Consider the following 9862-nt stretch of genomic DNA (forward strand, 5'->3'; position numbering starts at 1 on the left):
AGCATCTCATTATGTAGCCCCAGCTAGACCAGAACTTTCTGTGTAGGTCAAGCAGGATTTGAATTCACAGAGATCTACCTGCCTCTACCTCCCTGGTAGTGGGGTTACCGGCATGCACCACCATGCACAGCAAAGCATTTCTTGTTCTAGTGTTGCAGCATTGTTGTAAACTCGAAATTACGTCATAATAAGAACTTAATATTGTTATAGATATGTGGCACAGGGTAAATTATTTTAAACATAATTTCCAAACAAAGTTGTTTTTTCTAAGATTCTGTGGTATCTGTGGAATGACAGCTTCTATAATTGTGTTTGCTTCATTCCATGTGAATAAATATTTTGTATTTATTTCAGTACTTTTAAGGAAACGCCCTGGGTCTAAACATGGATGCATGCACAGTGGCAGAGAAAGCTGTCCTGTATGGGGGAAAAAGAGGCAGTTCCCCTCCCCCCACCCCTCCCTGTCACATGCAAGTACATGGAAGCACAGACGCACACAGGAGAAAAGAGACCACATAGCTCCATGGAATAGAACATACTTCTTACCAACTAATATCCAACTTCTTTATTATTTCCTTTGTCTCAATGGGAAGGTAAGTTGAAAAAGGTGTCAGTGGATAGACACACATGCTATAGCCGATGGACCACCTGAGAGGTATTATAAAAAAAAAGCATCCTACCAGAAACATGTTGAGGGAGACTGGGAGTGGAAGAAGAAAGAATCTAAAAATAACCAAAATTCTCTTCTCTTTCCCACTTGCCATTGTTTCAGTCCACCTGAATGTCCTAAGACAGAGGAGCTTGATTCACAGTACATGAATGTCAGCTCTCTAGATAGTGAGCAAGAGGGCAACAACCATATGCGAAAAGATTTGCTTGTTCACGCTAGGTCACCTACTCAGCGGCCACAGCATGCTCAGGCTTTGCTTATCGTAAGTCTGTATCTGCATCACACATTACTACTGCTAACTAATCAGGCTGACTTTGCTGCCAACTTACAGCAAACAAAGTGCAAGCATGTCCTATAATGCATGTACTTGTTATTGTATTGGTTTTACATTGGGTCATACATATAAATCACTAGTCCTGTTTGCAACATCATTTGGCTGGTCTAGTGGACAGTCGTTCCATATACTTGAATATGTTTATTTAGCTTTTCCCCATTTTGGAACAATTGTGAAAGGAATTGTTTCTTCTTCCATTTGTTAAGTTTTCATGATCATTTGTGTAAAAAAATCATGCAAAGGGACTCTCAGATGTACTTCCATGCCCCCTCCATCTAGTCTAGAATGCCACCATATAGGATCGGAGAAGTTGAAGTCCACATACATCATGGAGAAGGTTTTTTATATCTTTTGTAAACCCCAACAAAGCACCTTTTGGAAGCCTTTCCTGAGTTCTCTGGTCCTAAGTACATACATGATAGGGTTGAGGAAAGGAGGGATAATGTTGTGCATCACATTGAGCAAAACTGGAGTCAAGATGGTCTTGGTCTCTGCCAGGTGAGTTACTGAAATCACTACAACAGTAGTGTAGAAGAAGAGGATGAGCTTGAGGTGAGAGCTGCAAGTGCTCAGAGCCTTAGAAACAGCTTCAGCTGAGTTGAGTCTGGGTACAGAATTCAGAATCAAAGTATATGACAGTATTATGAGACCCAGGTAACTTCCCATTCCAAGCCAAGCCAGGATTAACTGGCAAATAGTATTCGGCCTCCTGTCATCACAAGCTATGCTTGTGACACCAAGATTAGAGCACAGGCAATGACCGATTTCATTTCTGGAGCAATAATCCCTGGGGCTGCAAGCACAGGCACTGGAATGGCAAACAAGCCATTTCTCAGCACCATGAACAGGGTGGCTTTGAAGATCAAGGAATTGATGATGATTGATGAGTAGTGGAGAGGATAACAAATTGCTACATATCTATCAAAAGCCATTCAAAGGAAGATACCAGACTCCATGCCTACAAAGCAGTGGATGGCATACATCTGAGCAAAACACTCAGGAAGGCCAGGGTCTTTGGCATGATGGTGGTGGCAAGGCCCATGTCCACCACAGAGAGGATGCCTAGGAAAAGATACATGGACTGCTTCAAGGAAGGGGATTTAAGAATTTCATGTACTTTATAAAACCACATCTAGAATTCCCGTTTCTGTTCTTTATTTGAAAAGCAAAACCATGTCACTGTTATTTGAAGAACTGTCTTGTTGAAACACTTGAGATCATTAGTTTGGATAAAACAAATAAAAACAATTCCGAGTCTTTGAAATTATTGAATGCACAGTTACAATCTAAGATGTAGAACTTCTCCAGCTAAGAACAAGGTGGAAATTCAGTGAGTGATGAGGACTTTAAATCCACATCACTCCAGGAGGTAGAAAAGATGAGCAGTGATTTGAAGATCCATGCTTTGAAACAAGAGTTGAAACTGACAAGGAAAAAATATAATTGTCTCAAAATAGAGTTACAAAAAACCAAACAGAAAGATCCATCTCAGAAAGACAAGCTCTGCAATGGGGATTTCTAGATTTTGTTTTAAAGTCATCATCATGATGCACATGTCACTGCCATGGCAGAACAGATATTATAGAGAGTCTCTTACTGAAGTGTTTGATGTTATTATAGTATCAGGAATTTCAAGATGTTTACAGAAAGAGATTTAAACTTAAAGGTCACAATTCTATGGGCTGGGGGTGTAAGTCCATTGTAGAAAGCCATGCAATCATACGTAGCCCAGGGTTTGATTCTTGTCACTGACAAAAAGGTATTACAGTTAACAATTTGACTCATTAGGAAAATTCTAGAATAAACAAGAAAGCTGTTTTTGCAAGACCCTCAGTTATTCCAGACAATGTTATCACACAAATGCAACTAGGGCTTACCTATACATTTCTTCATCTCTTCAGAAATGTTATAGAATTGAGTGAGTGCCTTGTTTCCATTGTATCTTTCTCATAATTGCTTGACTTAGTTGTTGATTCACTGATAACAACTAGAATTTTAGCATGTAATTATGGGAATATACATATCCATTCATATTTTATACAGTCTTTTATAAAAACGTATTATCATAAACTTGTAAAGATTTGCAGAAATAAACCATGCTGAAGTTTAGGGGGTAAATATATTTTATTTTATAGTCTATGTTATACACAAAAAAACTTGAGGAGACTGCAAGAGGATGAGCTTAGGCAATGCTAAATGACAACAGCTGAATTTTTCACTTTAATGTGCCATATAATGGAGACATATTTTAATGCTTTGTATAAACTGAGCTTTAGTAGATCTACAAAGACAGAATTTAGGCACACATAAGGATGTTTTTATTAATGTGTTAGAAACATTTAATATAAGATATAGCCTCACATCAGGTGCACAGTGCAGTATTATGTACATTGTTGTACACAGATCTCAGGGGCTTTTCCTATACAACTGAATCTTCATACCTAGGGAACGAAATTCATATCCTATCTCATGAAAAAGCCACATTCATCATACTGAAGGAGCCACAGTTGGGTGCTCTGAATCCAGTTAAAATTAGACTCCTACTTCTTCAAACTCTGTTATTTGTCATGTCATTTATTTTCTTGGCCCATAATCAGAGTGAAAACCACCTTGTCCCTTGCACATGCACACACATGTACGCACAGAAAGAGAGAGAGAGAGAGAGACAGAGAGAGTTCCTTGTATTATTTATTTTATTGCCTCACTCACATCTTTTTTCCCCAGCACTATGGCTTCTACAACTCACTTGGTTGTAATTGTTTCTCATTTCTTTGTGATTTGTTCTTTCTCCAATAATATAAGCTTTCCAAAACTACTGTTCTCATGCTTAAATAAACTGATGGCTTTACACTCTCATTCATTTAAGGTGTGATCAGGTATCACTCTTTGGCTTTAGTTCCTTTATATACTATATATTTATATATGCTGTTTACAAAATTATTAATTTTTCAGGGTATTTCATTCTCAATTTTTATACCATGGTGGAAGCTATTGTAGGTTTGTTGGGTACACACACACACACACACACCATCTATAAAGTCATGTACCAAAATTTTAAAGCATCTTTAAGGTAGCATGTTAGCAATTTAGTTATGATGAATATAGTTTTATTCCTAATATATTAATTTTAAACATGAAATAAAAACTGAGAGAAAATAATTCCTCCATAGTATCACCAACAAGAAACAATTATTTGTTTTGAATATTATTTTGCCTTTACTTGTTTAGGGGGCACACAATTGCTACAGTTAGGTATGGAGGTTAGAATACAGCCTCCAGGAGTCAATTCTATCCTTCCAGTTTGTGAGTTCTGGAGATCAAACTGGGGTCATCAGGCTACATTCCAGCACCTCTGCCTGCCTAACCATCTCATAAGCTCCAAGAAATTACTACTACCAGCAAGACCCATTTTCTTTTAGCTATTTCTCATAACTCCCATATTTCAATAAACATATACTCCCTAGCGACTATTTATGATGAATGCAACATGAAAAAGGGTAATCTTAATATAGCCACACCTTAATTCAATGAACAAAAAGTACAAACAGGCTTAGAGATAGGTTAGTTTTAATCAGAGAACTTAGCTGAGCCTTCCAAAGTAGCTCAGGACAGTATTCACTTCTTGAGAGTTTGATAGAGTTAGACCCATGGTATTGCACAAGCCTGGCATTTCTCTGAGTCCCTCACTTATTTCTTTCTGCCTCAGATCACACAACCTTTTTATTTGATAGATTCTAATTTTATTTCTTTTTCAAGATATACATTTTATTTACTTACTTATTTTTCTTAAGTGGCATTTAGCTTTTAATATTATGTGTAATTACCAAATTAATTTGATTAATGCATCCTTCACCCAAAATACCTTATGCTTACTTTTATAGAAATTTATTCTGTTAGAAATATTGAAATGCATTGCTCTCAATGTCCAGTTCTACTCTGAAGTCTATGCAATTGATGAAAACACAAGACTATTCCTAGTACCAACCTGAGAGCTTCCTTCTTGCCCATCATCTTTTCTCCTTCTAGTGCAGACTGTGACAACAATTGCCGGCCTCAGTCTGTTCTCTGAGTATAATTATTTTGGACTCGACCTGAGAGATAACATGTGGTATTGTTTTCCTCTGTAGGAATTATTTCTTTTAACATAATGTTCTATGATTCTATTTGTGTTATCACAAATGCCAGAATTTCTTCCTTTTTATGGTTGAATAGTGTTCTATTATATAGGTACAATATTCCAGGCATTTGTTGATGGATAGATAAATTGACTCCCTAACTTTGTTATTGTGAATAAGGCTACAGTAAACATGTTTTCAAAAATTGCTTTATCAAGCTGACTTCAAATATTCTGGGTAAAAGTTTAGAGATAGGATTGCTTGATCACATGGTAATTCTGTTTATTTTTCACTGCTTTCTTTTAAATATTTCCACTAGTTAATGTTTCTTTTATGCAATTAAGAATTGAAGTGAGCTTGAACTCACAGGGAATAAAACCCTTTTTACTTTTTAACTATTAAATTCCAGGTGTTATAAAACGTGTTTCCTCCATCCAAATAAAAGTTTTAAATGTTAATATTGAGGATGACATCGAAGTTTTTTACTGAAAAATAAATTCTGCTGTTCCATACCAGCTTGATATTTTCTAAATTTGCTCTTAGTCCTTTGCTTAAAGCTTTACAAACATCTGTCTCATGCTACAGTAGAGAGGAGTGTTGATTGCTTTTGCCAGAAGTTGCCAAAACAGCATTAAGACTTAACCAATGGAACTTACCAAAATTTGATAACTTACTGTCATTATAAGCAGAACCTCACAACCTGGAGTCTTAGCAATAGGAGGTGTTTCTTACTTGGAAGCCCAGCATTTTGATAAAGACAATTTTACATGTGAAGAGGGTGTATTCTCATTTGAGTGTGGGACAAAAATAACAGACTTCTACAATTTATGGTAAACATTACCAGCTCAAGAACCTAAGGATAATAAGCCTCCTTTGGAGAGAGAAAGGCCAATAGAGAAAGCTGAATTCCTAAGGTGTTAAGTCCCTAAAGTCTAACAAAGAAATTAATTTAGAGGCATGTTTCTTATTAATGTAACCTGACACCTTACATAAATTTAAAAAATCCTCCTTCAGGAAAACAAAATGACCCTATATTAGATGGGAACTTGTTCATTGTTTCTAAGCTTAAAATTTCAAAGGACTGTAAAATCTGTGGTTATAATTCTCTAAATATTTTTAAGAAATATTCAGGGACTGGAGAGATGGCTCAGAAGTTAGAAATGCTTGCTGCTCTTCCAAAGGTTCTGAGTTTAATACTCAGCAACCACATGGTGGCTTACAAGCATCTATAATGAGATCTGGTGCCCTCTTCTGGCATGCAAGCAGAACACTGTATAATAATAAATAATTTTTAAAAGGAAATAAAATTATTTCAATGTCAAGAAATTAAATGAAAAACAAATAGTCATCCATTCAAAAACAAAGTTTCTAGAGTGTTTGTAAAATATGGCATATATAAAGTGATCAATAAACAACTCATTACTCCTATTGTCCTGAAAATTGTTGTCTAGTTGGAGTAAAGGAGCATAACATTAAATTTATAAAGAAACAAATATATAAGTATAGACTTAGATAAGTGTCTTAAAGAAAAGGTACCTAGTGTGGCACAAAAAAACAGACACATAGACAAATGCACTGAAAAACTCCACATAGCTATAGCCTCTTGTATCAGAATGAAGATAGCCTTTTCAGTAAATGGTTCAGAGGAAACTGAATAGACCCCGCAGAGGAATTACACAGATCCATACTTCTTATAAAAGTTCAAAATGATTAAAGACTTTGTTGAAAGACCTGAGCCTCTGAAATTGCTAGAAGAAAACATAAGCAAACACTTCAAGATATAGGCATAGGCAAGAACTTTCCTTAGGGTTTCAATTGCTCAGAAAATGAGGTCAACAACTGGTAATTAGGACTGATAAAGCAATGCACTGTAAGAACACCAATTAGAAAATTTTACTAGGGATAGAAGTTTCATTCAAGGCATCAACTTCTAGTCGAAACTAGATTGTAACAGAAGAATCAAGAGTAAGGAGCATAAAAGTGATTAGAATGCAAAATATTTTAATAAACTCAAGTAAAAAAGAAAGGTAATGATGCTATGTTTGCAAGACATAGACAATCAAAGTTGGAATCGAACTAGAAGCATCCTCTCTGATGTTGGCTTTCACAGTCAAAAAGGTGTTTCATGGTCTGCTGGAGGAGAATTGTCATCACTGATCTTACTTACTGATGGCCCTGAATTCTATATTACCAACCTGTCAAGCAGCATGTACCACTGGTGCAATAGTGGAATGACTGTTTACAGGCTAACCAACCACTTTCTGATTGACTTTGAGGCCTTCTCCATGGGAGCATGTCTTATATTAAAGACTGGTCAAAAGCCTATGACTATGACTGGAGAGTACATGGTCCTAGAGGAGAAGATGCTATTTTGTTTTGCTAAATTTACATGTCACACCCATCAAATTGCCTTCTAAATATTTTTGTTTGTGCTCATGGATTAGCAGCTATGTCTGCTTTGGTCAGAGAGACTTTTTTGCAGTGGACAGTGGTTACTATGGAGGTTTATAGTTAGTCAAGGTGCTGAAAATAAGTGACTGCTGAATGCTCAGCCATGAACATGGTAATTATCTATATGATTCCTTGCATGGTTTAGACAATATCTCAGAAGTGGGTGCCAGAAAGAATGTAGGAGATGGAGAAACAGTGAAATGTAGAACATTGTCTTCTGCCCAGCGCCTGCCTTATATCTGGAGCACCTATTGACTATGATAAACTACACAAGATTGGGCATGTCAACCTTCCATCATGGAGTGGTAAGAAGCTAATAAGATCCCATCTTTCCTTGAAAAAATGCATGCATATACATGTACATACAGAAATACTGTATATATACATATATACAGTCATATATACACATATACATATATACATATATGCATATATGCAGTTAGTGGTTGTTAGCAGTGAGGGGTTCAAGTGGCCACATCATTGCCCTCCAAATCTATAAGCAGTTAATTGCTGGGGGGAAATACTAGAAGTATTTCTTAAGAGGTATAACCACTAGTACATTGCCCACACTCTGACAAATAACCCTTTACTCACATTTCTGTGAGAAATCCTAGTTAAAATAACTGGGTCACCAAAAAGAAACCAAAAGAAGTTTCTTTTAAGGCATAAAAGTAGAAAGGGGGTAGTTTGAAACAGAAAGCAGAATAGCAGGAGTGGAAAGGGTTCAAAGGGCAATGGGATGAGATACAATCAAAGGCTGGCAAGATGGCTCAGCAGTGAAGAGATACAATCAAAATCCACTATATACGTATATGAATTTTTGACAATGAAGCTTGTTATTACAGACAATTAGTGTGTTCTAAGAAGAACCTTTTTTGAAAAAGAATGGTGATGGGGTAAGAACATAATTCAATAGCTAAACAATTACTTAGCGAAAAGTATAAGACTAAGCTTGATCTCAATCAATACACATACACACACACACACACACACACACACACACAGGCAAAGGGTTATAGAAGGAAATGAGCTATGAAGAAAAAGTTAACAGTGAACTCAAACAAATTGTAATCCCAAGAAATAGAAGTGGATTTTGGGATGAGCTTGCATCAGCATATTTTAGGTTTTCTTGAACATAAAAGGAAGTAACATGAAATGAATACATCAAGAAAAGAAGAAATAATGGTTACAGATGTCAAGAGTTCATCTACCGATTGGAATTTTTTTTTTTTTGGTTTTACGAGACAGGGTTTCTCTGTATTGTTTCGGAGGCTATCGGTCCAGCCCGGCCTCGAACTCACAGAGATCCGCCTGCCTCTGCCTCCCGAGGATTAAAGGCGTGCACCACCACTGCCCGGCCACGATTGGAATTTGAAGTAGTTTATTTGAATCATTTTATTTAACTCTATGGGACAGAAATTAATATACATTTTAAGTATGAAGAAAGGTATTGTAGAAGGCAAATGAGTGTGAGTTTTAAAATATATTAATATAAAACACGCAATGAGTAAAACCACAGACACAGAGTGCTGATAGCCCCATTAAAATGAGAAGTCATGAGCAAGTAGCAACACCTGTCTGCGTGCTTGCAGGACATCATTTGGAAACATTGCAAGCCCCTAGTTCAAGAACCTGAGACAGAGAACAGGAAGTCCCTGAGTTACAGAAGTGGGTTGGAGACTTTGGCGCCAACAAGATGTCAATTTGGAGAATGAAAAACTAACTCAGTGAAGAAGTGACATACTTTGACGTGTATATATTTTTTTTCTTTTTCTCTTTTCAGGGTGGTAGTAAGAATTGGGACAGTGGCTTGCTATATAGTTTAAGATGGTCTTGAACTTGTGATTTTACTGCCTCCATTTCCAAAACGGTGGGGTGATAGGCCTGTGCTACCATGCCCAGCTAGAACTGGGCACAATTCTTAAAAATATGTTAAGATTATCTCAATTAAAGAACTGAAATGGAAAGTAAAAACTGGAGTTAGCCTGTGCACTGTTTGATCTTCCCATTGGCTAGTATATTTCCCTTAAAAATGGTATCTTACATATTTTATTAAACTAAAATATAAGCAAACAATTTCCTCTGCCTGTCTGAAGTACCAAAATAACAATACATATTTTCTCAAACATGGAAATTTTCAAAGGTTAGATCTTAGCTTTCCTCTCTCAAGACAGATGCTTTCTGAGGACAGAAGCATGTGGAAATGTCCAAGAGTGTTATGTCACATCTACACAGAACAACAGGATGACAAGTGAAGAAAAAAAGTCTATCATCAAATTAAAATGATCATTT

At 36.5% G+C, this 9862-nt stretch overlaps 1 pseudogene; it reads right to left on the reverse strand.

Moving 5' to 3' along the window:
* Positions 1 to 1346: 1346 nt before the first annotated feature.
* LOC106022652 lies at positions 1347 to 2136 on the reverse strand (annotated as a pseudogene).
* Positions 2137 to 9862: the final 7726 nt, after the last annotated feature.

This window comes from Mesocricetus auratus, unplaced genomic scaffold (genome assembly GCF_017639785.1).
Source record: "Mesocricetus auratus isolate SY011 unplaced genomic scaffold, BCM_Maur_2.0 Super-Scaffold_4256, whole genome shotgun sequence".
NCBI lineage: Eukaryota > Metazoa > Chordata > Mammalia > Rodentia > Cricetidae > Mesocricetus > Mesocricetus auratus.